Source organism: Diadema antillarum, unplaced genomic scaffold (genome assembly GCF_040938485.1).
Source record: "Diadema antillarum isolate AM-2024a unplaced genomic scaffold, OU_Dant_1.0 seq00000163_RagTag, whole genome shotgun sequence".
In the NCBI taxonomy this organism is placed as follows: domain Eukaryota; kingdom Metazoa; phylum Echinodermata; class Echinoidea; order Diadematoida; family Diadematidae; genus Diadema; species Diadema antillarum.
Genome location: NW_027271234.1, coordinates 816,415 through 832,527, shown reverse-complemented (window position 1 = coordinate 832,527; position 16,113 = coordinate 816,415).

Below are 16,113 nucleotides of genomic sequence, written 5' to 3'. Positions count from 1 at the left end.
TGGCTCTCTGCCTGACACGATCCTTCGACGTAACACAATGCGTCACAGGTCCCACATGAGGGGCATCAGGACGGTCCTTCTCCTGTCCGCCATGTCCTTTGTCTCCTGGATACCGTATGTTGTCTCTTCCTTATTGCCCCAGAGTGATATTGCACTGTATGTCTTTGATGTTGCACTGACATCAAATATCTGGATGCAACCACTGTGTTATATACTTACAAACAGCGAAGCAAAACAACTTTGCAAGGCTCTCTTTCTTGACATTACGTTGAAGAGATGGCGCAACCCAAGAAATAAGGCCATAAAGGCATAGAACACTTTTTTTTATCCATGGCAGGGGTGATGCTCGATTTACGACTGTTTGCCTTTTACTATTGTTTGACACTTTCACATCCATAACCAGGCCATTAAGCGAACATCAGACGACGTTTTAAATTATTGATTTGCAGTCTCGTGGTCTATATTCACCGTTAAGTTGAAATCCACAATCCCACCTAACAATATAACATCTAGGGCATTAGAAATAATACTTGTGTATCATATTTTGTCAGGATAAAAATTAAATTTGAAAAGTTATAAAGTCTGGTTTCCATTTTGTGAATTAGGTTTGTTCGTTGCATAGACAGTGAAAGTACAGGGACACGGTTATTGACGTCTTAAGACGGGAGCCTTTCCTAATTGTGTAAGCACAGGGGTTTGAATTTTTGATTTAATTACGCTTCTGTTCGTTGGTTGTGTAGCCCACGATAATATAAGTATATATCTTTTATTGTTGCTATTTTTTTTAAACCCTCGTCAATGTATTTAAGCGGACAGTCGTATTATGATAGGTCATTGTTAACTTTAAGTATAAGATAAGATGGATGAACACTCTGCTGGGAGACACATGGCGCTCTGTGTTGGCACAAGCACGAACTGCGTGCTGAGGGACTAAAGAACGCCATGCATATCGGCTAGCCGATGCGTACATGGGGCCATGGCGGACGTCAGGATTAATCTCGTGACATATACCAGATTTTAAAACAAACTAGAACTTTTGACATGATTCAAGAAAGGCTTTGCTCTGTTTGTTCTATCAATGTATTAATTTCAATTTTAAGCTTTCTAACTGCGATAAATACATTGTTTGTATAATATAGACATGTCTATCTATGAGATCATGATAAATTCAAGTAACTTACGGTATGTGACATTAATTGTTTTGCAAAGCCCATCTACGCAAACTGTTCACTCGTTGATGATGTTTATGAAAATAATGTTTTAGGAGACAGAAGACTTCGTGAAGAAATGGTAATTACTCTGTCTAAGACAGAACTGAGATGAGATGGTGTGTTATCTAGTTAGTTACTACTGATAAGAACGGGTGATTATTGTGAAGGTTCATTAATCAGAAAATGAAATAAAGTTAGTTATTCCAAAACACACAAAATCCCCACACCAACATGTGAGTTAAACAGGAAATGAAATATGGTAACTTAATCCGAACACTTGTGGCGTTATTCCCTAAGGTTTGTCATTTCGAAGGTTCGATAGTACGAAAGTGAAAAAGGGTTCGTTTTATAGGCCTTTTTTCGCGGCATGAAATTTTCGCGAGTTGCCTCTAACATTCAATGCGTATAATAGAAAAGAAATTTCATGTTCGTTTTAATTTCGCGAATCTTGGCTCTCGCGAAATTCGGGAAATTAAAATGCACCCGAAGATTCCTCGTTTTAGAGTATTCCGAAGGTATGTTATCCCGAAAATGAAATAAAGAGCGTTAATCCGAATATTAAAAAAAAGTTCGTACAAACAAACCTTCGGAAATAGGAACCTTATTTCGTTATCGCATTTATGAACCCATGGAATAACCAACCTAATTATTATTATTAGTATATAGTATCGGATCAACGAACCTTCAGAATTACAAATTGTTGTACTCATGAGTACGACATTACTTCATACATCGCATATTCATTTACAAATGAATTAGCGATGTATGACGTAACTTTGACTGAAGATGCGATAAGATATGAAAGTAGCATTTTATGATATGCACGATGCAGTTTCTTATTAGGTGTATCATGAGATAACAGATTAAGATCGTCATATAATTGAAGGATACAGACTCGTACTGTATCCATTCCAGTTTTAGTGCCGTAGAATTCCTTTGTATACCTTTCAACAATTGCCCAATTCCCGGGCTCTCATCATGTGAAGCGGATACCCATCATTGAACCTGTAAATAATTGGCAGTTGTCTACGAAGTTGAGTGTTCTTAATCTCTTCAAACAGTTTAGGTCAGACCATACTGAGCAGATCAAAGCAAGAGTATCGCATTCCAAATAGAATTTGTAACACGACGGAACAAAGGTTATTCTATAGTGACTTCTACATCTTTTCTGATGACAGACAAGACCGTTCTTGCATTGCCTCAACGTCCAATATTTCTAATCACTCAAGGACAGGAGTCATTCATACTAGATTTGTTATTCGAACCTACTAGCCTAGCCAGAAAAATACGAGGTTTTGTCTACTGTGCATTTTAATGCTTTTTCTTCTTTTTCTTTCATTTTCCACTGAATGCATGATATTACTATCACAAGGCGAATATAGCATTTGAATGTACTATTAGGAAGTGGCGCCGAGCGCACACATTTCGATAAGAGCCATGTGGACCAATCAGGCCTGTTTGTATGTTCACTTGGTGTGGTCTGCACTGTGGTTGGCTAATCCAAAGAGGTTTGAGATACCTCCTTGGCTAAACAGAACAGTTTCTTTGATATGCAATGCACGACTAGCAAATAGGCATTCGAGCGCAGAGAGGCAAGTTTTGACGCATAACTCGCAATCTGTATTCAGTCCTGAAGAGTACTAGCAAAAGGAGCCCATCTCATGCCGAAGAGAACTGTTCAAATTTCAACTCAGTAACATCAACTTCGGATGTATGTGAGACTTATTCTGTGCTATAGTGTTCTATGTGTTTATGGATAATGTGTTTTCCCGTGAACGCGTTTTGGCTAGCAGTCTAAGTTCTTTGATGCTACAATTTTCTGATCGTTTTGAGCTGTGGTAGAATTGAATAACTGTAGAAATAACTAGTAATTACAAGAGGATACGTATAAGCTGTCACTGTGGTCGGTCAAGCTTATCTTTAAGAGGTGGCATATTCTCCTGTTGACTTCGCAAGCCTATATTCTTGTTTGGAATTGGAATTACACGTTGGTATTATTGTACCGTTACCAGCAAATCGACAATTTCGTGTAACGTGTAATATTTCAGAATGACAAACGTCACAAGATACACATGGACTCATATTTGTACGCACCTAACCGCAAACATAGCGTTTTCTGTCGCTTCAAACATGTTACTGTTACTCATCGTCCGTCAACAAGTCAGACAAAAAGAAACCACGAAACTCCTGTATCAGCTGTTTTGTTGTATAAATGTAACTTTCGGAGTTAACTGGTACCTTTACTCAGTACTGTGGTATCTATCTGGCGAAGATCCTGTACTGTGCATATGGATCTCGTCGTTTTTCCCCGTGCTTTCCCGGATAACATTATGTCTGGTGTCCTTCTGTATTGGAAGCATAAGTCTCAATTTGTACATCTCAGTCAGCCGACCGTTACGATATCCGCAAATCGTAACAACAAAGAAATTAAAGATGGCAACGTTTATTTGTATGACGTGCACAACTTTCATGTTTAGTTTTCTTCTCCCTTTTCCGAATTCTCCATTTATACAAAACATCTTCTGTATGTGTATGCGTGACACTTGTTACATTCCGTTATGGGTAACCGTTGTAAGAAAATCATCATTTATATTACCGCCGCTGATCAATTTGTTTATATCTACTACATTAAATGTTTTGTCGTTACGAATCGCTCGTAAAAGCAATAGTCTCGCCTGGATAAACCGCTGGAGCAGCGAAAAACAAAGAAAAACATGTAATCACGATCGAAACAAGTCCGTTTCATCTGCGAGTAATGAAGCGATCCTGAGTAAACGTATAGTCCCTAAGCGGTCTCGTGTGAGAGGTATTGCAACAATTCTCCTATTAACAGGCATGTCCTTTGCCAGCCTGACACCGTTCATCGTCTCCATGTCGTGGCCAGAGAGTCAGATCTCATACTTCGTCATCGACATCGCCTTGCTATCAAACACGTGGTTGCAACCAGTGGCCTATATTGTTTCCAACAACGAAGCGAAGCGCATTTGTGTGAATCTCTGCAGTCTCTTTTTTCTACGGATCAAATGTCGACACGACTAATTTACATTTAGTGCTCTCACCAATTTCATTACTAGTAGTAAGAAGTGATTTTATGTACATTCGATATTGGATCATAGCACCCAACTACAAAACATATCACGCACACACTCTCTCACACACTCTAAAAAATTGATGCAATGTAACTACGAAGCATCAGACCGTTGAAGAAACGATCACATTTAATTTTATTCTCGACTTTTATATACATAAATTATGTGTGTGTGTGTGTGTGTGTGTCTGACATAGACTTTTCTCCTTTGCAAAAGGCACACATAAGTTCTAACTGAATATGGGTCCTCACCACAGCTGGTACGAAAATTCGTTCACAAGCACAACAGCGATCAGAAACTGATCCAAACATAAGTAAATTGAAAAACGGAGATGTATTGGCTGCTTGATTTTAATAGTTTTACCAACTGTTGTATTCATATCATATTGAAGTATCTTCTTGACGTCCAATGTAAAAGAAATCTCTCTTTATCATATTAGTATAAATATATGATTTTTCATTTTGAATGTGGTACGTAAGTCTGTTAATGAAACCTTATCATTTGCATAAGATTGTGTGGCATGTTTTGATATGTACTTTTTCGTACTAGAATTATGACTACAAATATGCAGTTCACCTATTGGATATTTTCAAAAGCAATTCACTTCATGACAGAAATATGTTATGATTATTTGAATTTTAGATTAGATTATACATGTTGTTTATGGGAGAGCGTACTATTTTATGAAGAATTTACAAATATCACTAACGTAAGGAAAAAATAAGTTGTGAATATAAAGATAGTACTCGGTGAAGTATTATCATGACGTTATCATTATGATAGTTACCATTATTTGTTATTATTGTTATAACTATCATTATCATCATTGTTTTGCTCGACGTTACTTTTATCTCATATCTAATCCATTTTCTGTACATATCAAGCATTCTGCGGAGGATTTGTAAACAGAAATTGTACGAACGTATATGAATATCTATGGCTCATATTGCGCAATATTTTGACCAACACCAAACGAAATTTAAAAAAATAAAAAAGGACATAAACTACTAGTATACGCTAAACAAGTACTAATTTGTGATAACTGATAGAATCTCTTTTTTATGTAAACATCGATGTATTTTGCAGGTCGATTTATTCCAAGATTTAACGCATTTACCGCATGCTTCTTGCTCCACTGTTCACTGCTGTATGGCATTTACATTGTTGATGTATACTGATGATTGTAGCGTGTAACCTTAATTGTTTCAACCGGACGTGACATTTTAATGTCTCACCATATTGCTGCTACTATTCTCTAGTCTGTTGTATATGGCAATATTATACACCGTGTGAAATAAACGTGTCATCACAGTGCTTGTAAAAAGAAATCTCAAATTCGTCATGATTTCACATTTGATCTCTGTCTTCTCGACCGCTACTATGTTAAAAATCTCTTCAGTGATAAAGTCATACATCTGCAACACAGTGCCATGTGTACATTTGAGAGCATAAACCAGTGAAGGCTTTGTCTTTTCTTATGTACCTATTTGCGCGATATCACACAAATATAGACAAAATTGCATGGATACGTATACAGACCTGAGAAAGTTAAAGAGAATTTTGTATGAAATAAAGAAAACTCCTTTCTTAATACCTAGTCCTATTTTTTTAAAGTTATGGGAATGTTATGTATACTAACTGAGATGTGAAATAGTAATTTCAATGATAAATGATAGTTACATTACTTTGAAGGGGACATCCAGTGATGATAGCCCGTAATATAATATGATATAATGTATATAAATATATATATATATATATATATATATATATAGATATATATATATATACATTTATATAATTATATATTCATATATATATATGTAGCCCAGATGGCTACTAGCACATATAATAAAGAATAGACTAGAAGAGGATAGAAAGTTAAAGAAAACAGAAGCATTACAGTTGTTTTCCAAGTCACCCTGTGACGTCAGTATGAATCAGTCTTTTCCCTTTCTTGGAGTTTATGAAACCCTTTATTTTGCTTCCAGCTAGACTTCCTTTTTTTGTCAATTTTCCTCTCCCAAGAAAAGTTATTGGTCCTAGGAATTTATGAGTTTGACATTGGCTATTTTCCCCGCTAGTGGTCAGTTCCCTGCACTCTCCGTCCCCAAAGCCCCAGTCCAAATTATGGGAATGACGTGTTTTTGCCCTCTGATCCCTAAAACATGAATGACCCTCGCTGGGCTAGAAGGTCTTTCTCCAGCCAGAACTTCTCCTTTATTTTGATGTACTTTAGTGCAGTAGGTCAGACAGGAATTCCAAAGACAAATTCAGGGACAACAACCCAGAAAAATGATGACGATGACGTTGGACGTCATAAGGACACTAGCATTCATTTGTTTTATGATTTTATTATCCAAGAAACAATAAAGTCTTGACCAGTAGTTACAGAGAAAGAAGGAAATAAAGAAACTAAAAGACAGTGGGCGAAGTAATCAGAAATTGAGATGAATCATAGAAAACGGAGTTCCACAGAAACGAATGGGAGGAGCTAATGGAAGATCTGACCAATAAGAAACTAATTTCCAGTGAAGATCACACCCTAAAATAAGATTTAGCCAATGAAATAATTTTAGGGAAAGGATGCCAATAGTAAATTTGTTATAAAAGACCATGTTTGAGGAGAGTTAGATGATTGATAGAAGAGAGGGGACACAACAGAGGAGCTGCGTGATTAGAGAGACCGGCAGATAGAGAAGGGCCCAGAATAGTTGGAGACCACATCCCCTTCCAGATCCCTTTCCTTGTACATCATGCTCCCCTCCATATTAATCAACTATTAAAACTCTATCGACGCTGTGAATGAGACGAGGATCATGGTTGGACTGCCCAAGAGTCAATAAGTTAAACGGTGAACAACAAGTTGAGAAACTATACGCCACGACAAAACGGAACTTTGGTTTACACCAATCTGGGTGTAATGAACTCCAAATAGTCGACTGGTACGTGTCATCAGAGATGTTGAAGCGTCCTGTCAGGTTGCCACAACGTGGACGGCAATGGTGACGAATTGTTTTAAAGAAGCAGTGAAAGCAGACCGGTTAACAGACGCCCCAGCCCTTGGACGAGCTCGATCGACATGCAGGCGAGAACCTCACCCCGCGACCATGCCGACGTCGAGATAAGTGGCCACACCCATTAACATCATTATATCCCTACTAACAAAACCCCTCCCCTTCCCTTAAGAAGTGTTAAAGAAGTAAAGGTCTCCACAGGTGTAGAAGAGTAGAGTGATATTAAAATGATGTGTTCAATTGAAAGTAATTGGTGTTTGTAATCAGTATCTATATTTTAGACCTACGAGAAGGCAGGTCGGTGAATAAATATGCTGTTCGCAGCATTGACATTTTTTTGAACGTAAATTCTATCCTTCTCCCGCATTTTATATTCACTGTTGTTGTGAAGCAATATTTAGTTTCTTCCTAACTTTTGGAAATCTGTTGATGATTGGTGTCTATGTGATTAGCTAACCCCCGACCAGTACAGAGAGAAGCTAACAGACCAGACCAAAATTTATCCGCCTCTGTACAACATTGGTCGCCCCCTTGAGACGATTAGGGGTGTGGGGGTTGCATATATATATATCTATTATAATGTACAAATGTATATTATAGATACAATATATGTATATTATATATATACGGTATGAATACATCGATACAGTACATATAATGGCAATAGACATACACTTGATACATAATATATATACATTGTATATGATATATATGTATATATGTATATATACATCATATATATATGATATATATATATATATGATATTTATATATATATATATATATATATATATATTCTATCAATTCAATTCAATCACAGTTTATTTCCAATCATCGAAAATAAAAAAAACATAGTACAAAGTATACATGTGTTGAAATAAGGTTCAAACGTTTGCAAAAGATTCATGTAATATATATACGAGACAAATTATAGAACAACATATAACATGTTCAATATTTAGGAAAAACACTGTATAAATTCTTCGTGGGCGAGCGGAAAATAAATTCGATTATGGAAAATAGTGATCCACTAAAAAGCAAAGCTTGTCGGACGTGGATCGCTAGATAAATAATGAGTAAATTATATACTATTCTATAATAATATACATGTAATTATTTTGAGATACACCGGTTGGGAAAAAAATATAGAATACCAATGCTAGTGCCCGGACACTGCTCACTGAACCACGTGTACCGGGAAAATATGACAAGGACAACACGTTCGTACACACATTCGATTACCCACACGTATATACACTGTAAGACGCGAGACAGTACCGAGAGGAGAGAAGACGGTAACAATACAAGTCTACAAAGAACATATATATGTAGGTACACTATAACTTTGTAACAATAATAGACATTACCATTCAGACTTTGCTCTCTCTCTCTTCTTATCTCAAGCCTTCATGTCTTTGTTCAAATTTTTCTTGTCATAGATATGATACGCCTATAGTCGTATCCGACTATAACCTGTTGTCGGACATTACGTTACATCTAATTATGAGCTCACTGTAATCATGCTTACACCAAGCTCTCTCGATAATGGCCAATTAGGCTGGTGTAAAGCTTAGTTATACTCATGGATACATCTCCATATGAAACATTTTAAAACGATAAAAACGATACAATTCGAATGATTCGAATGAAAGGGTTGATTTCTCATGTGAAAGACTCTCTCAGTCGTGTAAAGTTAATTAACCGTAAGGCCCATGAGGAGTTTCTATCTGAATAGGTCTCAATAAAGAGATCCATCAGACGGGCGCTGGCTCCCTGTGCATTATTCAAAAAATACTTCCAATGTAATTTCGTTCTACACCATAATCATTTTAGATAACGTCGTCATCGAAGTGTGCTTTGAAAACATATTGGTTCACCACGATATCCACAAGGAAAGGCCGAAAAAAGAATTGCTTAATCAAATAACTGTTTGCTGATTCTATAGAAAAATGCTCAAAAATTCCGAGGACAGATTTCCTGGGATTTTACTTGAAGTCACGATAAAATAACTCCAACCAATCAGATCTACGTTAAAGTACACAGACTTCACTGCTGTGATTGTCGGTGCAGAGAAAATCTCCTCTCATTGGTTAATGGGTTGGACAATACATTATTCACGGTATGATGTGCACGGAGATGCTTCCTTATAGATTTATCTAAAATTTCATTTTATCGGGGGCGGAATCGAGGCCTTCAAGTCCCAACCTTCTTCCTTGCGTGGCTTGTTAAAATGTGTTGCATGCGGAAAGATCAGCAAGGCAAAACAAAAGTACCAACAGATCTGAACTTGACATCAACTGCATGTAGATACATCAGTGTCTGTCATCACTCGTGATGTGCGAGTCATATTGAATTTATTAGGCAAAGACGCAATTTCTAGTTTTTACTTCCCTATCGATTCTCGTTGCTGCTTTTGATACAACGGCTTCTCCAAGAATACTCTTGGAGAAATAGTTATCACACTTGAGAGTGAGTGATTATTTTAAACCATGTTTAACTTTAGGGCCTTGACATGGACTCCCATCTGCACGTATCTGACCCTCAACATGGTGTTGATTCTTTGGTCCAACATCGTTCTTCTGGCTATCATCCATCGACAAGTCAAACAGCTAGAAACCACCAAACTACTCTACAAGCTCTTTACGTGCTTGAATCTATCCTTCGGCGTGTGCTGGAGCCTATACGCTATAGCCTGGTACGTGGCCAACACGGACCCCGCGTTTTGTAAGCTTATAAACCTTTTCTTTCCAGCGCTGAGCCGGATTTTGTTAAGTCTGTTATCGTCATGTATCTGTGCCATCAGTTTGAATTTGTATCTGTTGGTGAGTCGACCACTACGATACTGTATAATTGTAACCCCAAAGAGAATTAAAATAGCTTTTGCAGTATGGACAGTGTGTACGAGCTTGATATTCTCTTTTTACCTGCCATTTCCGCAGTCACCATTTATACACACAGAATATTGTGTTTGTGTCGTGAACCCAGACTGCGACTACGAGGAGTTGGTCAACTTTGTTGGAAAAGTGTCTCTTGTTTTGCCAGCGGTAGTTAATCTGGCCGTATCCACGACTTTGAATCTAATGTCACTCGGAATTGCTCGTAGGAATACCTTTCCGGACGAATCCAAAATCCAAGAACCAACAAAGGACCTTACGACTGGCAACTTGGATACGTCCCAAGAAAAGTCGCAGCCCTGTGGATCCTCCGGTGATCGGTTGCCTTCGGGTCCAGAGACGTTCCTTCGTCGTACCACTTACAGCCGACGGTCCCACAGCCGAGGTGCCTGCACTGTTCTCCTGCTTGCTGGCATGTCCTTCCTCAGTCTCTTGCCCTACATCGTGTCAATGTTGTGGCCGGAAACTATTACTGCTTACTACGTCATGGATGTTGCCTTAACAAATAATATTTGGATACAGCCGATAGTATACGTGATTACCAACAGAGAGGCAAAGACAATTTTCCACACATTCATACACCGCTGCGTGTGTCCCGATTATCCTGACATGAACGTCAGAAAATAGAGTTGAATATAGGGGCCTACTGCCAATTATGTTTTCACTCATGTTTAAGATGATCGAAATGTAAGGCATTATTTCAAAACCTTTTATTCACCTTTCTTTCTTTGCATATACTAATGTTATGAAGTGTTTTGAGAAAATTCTTGTCAAACTTCTTAAAGGCCAGACTGGCCTTTTTGATCCAACTCAGTTCGCTTATCAAACAAACAGGGGTGTTGAAGATGCTGTACTTGTTTTTCTGCATCGTGTATACCAACATTTAGAAACTCCCAAAGCTTTTGTACGGTCTGTGTTTACTGATTTTTCAAGTGCTTTCAACCTCATAGTTCCACACAAATTAGTTGATCATTTGCTCCATTCTGATGTTGCTCCTATGCTGGTTAGGATAATTCTCGATTTCCTTGTTGATAGACCACAGTGGGTTCAATGTAATGAATTATCCTCTGATGTGAGAAAGATTAGCATAGGTGCCCCACAGGGCTGTGTACTATCTCCTCTGCTCTTTTCTCTGTTTGCCAGTGACAGTACATCTTTGTTCTCCAAATGTTCTGTAATTAAGTACGCAGATGACACAGTAATCAGTGGATTTTTGAGTCAAGATTCCACAGAGTTTTTTCAGGAAGTTCAAAAGTTTGTTGACTGGTGTGATCAGTTCAGTTTGGTTCTTAATGCCCAAAAGACCAAGGAAATCATCTTTGATTTCCGTCACTCCCCTTCATCAGATTACCCACATGAGCCTTTGATGATTCATGGTCAACCCATAGAACAAGTGTCAGAGTATAAATACTTGGGAACAATAATTGATAACAAATTGAATTGGAATTCGAATTCACAAACAGTGGCAAAGAAGGCAAATCAGAGAATGTACTTTATAAGGAAACTCAAGGAATTCCGAGTAGATAACACCATTCTTGTACTGTTTAATCAATGTCTGATACAGAGTGTCATAACTTTCAATCTGCTTTGTTATGGGGGAAATTTGACAAATGAAAATCAGAAGAAGTTTGAACGAGTCCGGAAAGTGGCGCAACGAATTACTCGGTCAGAATTGCCCACTTTTATTATGTTGTATGAAAAGCAAGTTTTTATGAAGATTCACAGAATTATGCAAGATTTGACATACCCAATGCGTGATATGTTCAGATACAACCGATCTGGTATTCGAATAATTGTTCCTAAAACTCAGCGATGTAGATTTAGACAATCAATTGTTCCAAATGTTATACATATGTTTAACAACTCTGTGAAACGTTAGGATATTAAAGTTTGGATGATTTTGTCCCAAAGTTATTTGTATATGTTTAAATTTCAGGAAAGTGGCGCAACGAACTACTCGGTCAGAATTGCCCACTTTTTGATGTTGTAGTGTGGAAAGCAGGTTTTTATTAAGATTCACAGAATTATGCATGATTTGACATACCCAATGCAGTCATGTGATAAGCACGAAGTATTATGTGGGATACTAGTAATTATGTGGGATACTAGTAGGGTATCAGCTCTTCTTTTTTGACGAAGCTTGATTAGGGGGCGCTTAATCACCTGCGTTGCTACGCAACATACATTCCGGACATTTTACGAATGCGGCACAGTTTTTATGTTGGGGCAAGCACGTGCCTTTGGAATCAGGACAGTGCAATACATGGGGGGCATTTCATGAAGGAACTTGTCGGATAAAATATCTGACAAGTCAATTATATCCGACAAGTTTTGAGAAATTCTTTCGTCCGATTGGCTGATTTCTCAAAACTTGTCGGATATAATTGACTTGTCGGACATTTCATCCGACAAGTTCCTTCATGAAATGCCCCCTGGTGTACTCAGCGCCTTGGTCACCGCCTCCTGGGCGTGGCGCGCATTATGATTAAGGGTTTAGAGTCTGTTGTTGCGAGTGTTGATAATACTCTTGCTGCCATACTACGTGTATTGGCCGACGATGCACAGGACTGGTAAAGGGAATGCAGAGTGGGAGGAGTTTATTTTGGGTGTGCCGCCTGCCCTTCGCGGCTTTCGCTGTGTAAACTTGAGCAGAGCAGCGCTATGTGCTGTGCCGTGCTGTTTGGTGCTGGCTGCTGTTTTGTGCTGGCCAAGCACCTAGGCGGATGCCTTCGTAGTTGGTAGTTCGGACGTGGGGTGTCGGAGGAATACAATGGTGATTTCAGTGTATGTTTGTTACTACATGTCTCGTATAACTCACGGGTTTGTGTACGATTTATTTTTTTGAAGGGTAGTCTTATGTCATTTGTTTTTCTCTTGTTAAATGTTGGTGTATTTTCATTTTTGGGGTCTTTTTATTGGCCAGGTGCTTTTTAATGCCCCTCCTCATCTCCACCAGTCAATACCTTCCAGCTTTCTTCTTCTCCTAACTTCTCTCTATGATATGATCTTTTTCCCTTCATCTACATTTCATCATAACTTGCAGGGGAGATGGGAGGGATGGGGAGGGGGACGAGAAGTTAAACAGATATCTAGGAACTGAGGAAGTGTGCAACTAGGGTCTGGTAGGGTATTTTTAGACAGCTTACGTGTGTGTGCAGGTGTGTGAGTGAGTGTATGCGGGTATTCATGTGTGTGTGAGCAGGAGATGACACCTCCCTGGTGCGAGTGTGCACATGTGTATGTGTAACTTCGTGCGGGAGTTTGTGTATATATTTTATATAAATTACAGAGATTTTTATTTAAATCATTCAAGACACTGTCCGTTCAATGCTTTTGTTTGCCTGTTTGTATACCATTATCATAATACGAGCAATATACGTTGTCTGCTCCTTTTCCTTTGTTATGCCAGTGGAAGACGAATTTCTGTATTTTTAACAGACAATAAAGTTCCTTGTATCCTTGATTTTCAAGAACCGTTCATTATAATTATTATGTCTTGTGGTAACCTAGTAGATATTTTTAGTGATTTTGAAATTGATAAATTGGAACCCTAGCTCAAGAAAAATGTTTATACCTAGATTATACGTTTTGGTGAAAAGTTACACAACTTAAAATGCAGAAAAATTATGAAGATATGTAGCATATAGCTTGTATTAACACGGTCTAATAAAGCCAAGACAGCTAGAATGTCCAGGCACTATCTGTCGCCAGTTTTGGTTTTAAATGTGCACCAATTAAAAATCCTTACTTTACTTTTTGAATACCCCCTTTTCACAGTGAAGCCTATTAACAAGCCTCAATGTCATGAGCAGATCAATTGCAAATTTGCCCCAAATGATATATTGATTTAGTAAATGTAGAAATGTAAATATATCAGTGACATTTTGAGAAAAAATGGGCAACTTCGAGTGACTGATCTGTAAAGTTTTTGTTGAAAGCATGACTGCAATATGCGTGTCAATGGCGATGGTAGAGTACATCAATGGTATAGATAGAATGTATTTACTTTCTTATCATAGCATCGTACAAGTGTATACGCACTGGATCCCATGATGGAGGAAAAAGTTGGCTCATAACATTCTTATGCTTTAAATACATATACTTATGTATATATATATATATATATATATATATATATATAATAATAATAATAATGATAACAATAATACAGGGTACTTATAATGCGCCAGTTCCACATAGTTAACGTGCTCAAGGCGCAGTAGAAGAAGTAAGTTATGAAATAAAAAAATCCTTACACAAACATGCACATGAAAATGAACGACACAATAGGTGTTATAGACACTATAGGTGTTACAGAAAAAATTCTTACTTTTGATCCCTAATAATTCGAAAACTATACATCAGATAACACTGTTACTGATATGAGCAATAGCTGAATAGTGTACAATTTAGTTGGAGGTGATTTGAATATGAGAGCATAAATCAGTTTCGTTCAATCCATGATTAATTCTAAAAATAAGTTCCAGATTTTAGTCAAATTTGAACCCTCTGTACAAAATTTAACTTAACACAAGAACCAGTGATGATTGTGTGTGTGAGTGTGTGCTTATAATGACCATGAACAATAGACGCGAATAACATGAATAACACCTTTTCAGAGCTCTGCTCACTAGGGGTGCGTTCGAGCGCTCTAAAGCGAACCAAAGCGAACTGAACTAAAGCGTACCGTACCGAACTGTGCCAGTTTTGGAGCGTTCAAGCGCTCTGTGGAGAAAGTGTACCTCACGAGTTATTTTTAGAAAAGGTCACGCATTTTTTAGGAAGAATGTCAGCCACCTGGCGCTTGAACTACTTACAGCTGTCCCGAACAAAGAGAATGATGTCTTTGCATTGTGACGTATGCGCATGATACGCGCATGCTTTACGACGAACTTTTGGTACGCTTTGGTACGTTTTTGGAGCACATCGGGAAGTGGTCCACTTTTGGCTCGGTATAGTACGGTACGGTATCGTATACACTTTAGGAGCGTTCGAGCGCTCTTCTGGCGCGGGTATGGTACGGTACAGTTCGCTTTGAGAGCGCTCGAACGCACCCTATGCTTCTGTTCTCTTGCTTCAAGGCACATTAATTCTTTATTAATAATTCATGATGGATTGCCCTGGACAATGCTAGTCTGAAATCATGGTAAAGGGTAAAATGCAAACACATAAACAAAATAAGCACATGTTTTCATGTGCTTGCATACACTACATTTCAGGATGAATAGACTAGCTGAGATAGTGGAATTTCTCATGAATATATAAAAGAGCATTCCGATCCTGGGCCATTATTCAGGGCCATTGTCAGGGTGTAAACACACTCCCATACACACCAATTGACCCCTGTGCAAAATTACAATTTTGTATAGAGGGTTGAAAAAAAAAGCAAAATCTGAAACCTAACTTTAAAATAGATTTTGAATTTAATGAAAGCTATTTATGCTATCATTTGTAAATTACCTCAAACAAAATTTTACACTATTCATCTATGGCGCATATTAATGTCAGTGTTATCTGATACATAGTTTTTGAACTATTTAGGATCAAAAGTTGGAAATGTTTTTGTAACACCTAGTATGTAACAGAGAGGGAGGGGGCATTTACATATTGAAGAAATAGACGAGTATCAACAAGACCTCACTCTTTCTCTTCTTATCTCAAGCTTTCATGTCTCGATTGATGTCTTTCTCATCTTGCAGAAATGTTGTAGGTCTAAGTTGACCTTGAACTCACATATACGGCTGGTCATGTGCTAACTATCATCATGTTCATACAAACTCTCCTCTCTCAAAGCTTGTATAAAGCCATGTAAAGTATATACAATGTTCCTGGATGCAAGATCAAACGAAATAGCGAAGAAAAATAAAATTCTAATGTAAAGGATCGATTCCTCATCTGAAAG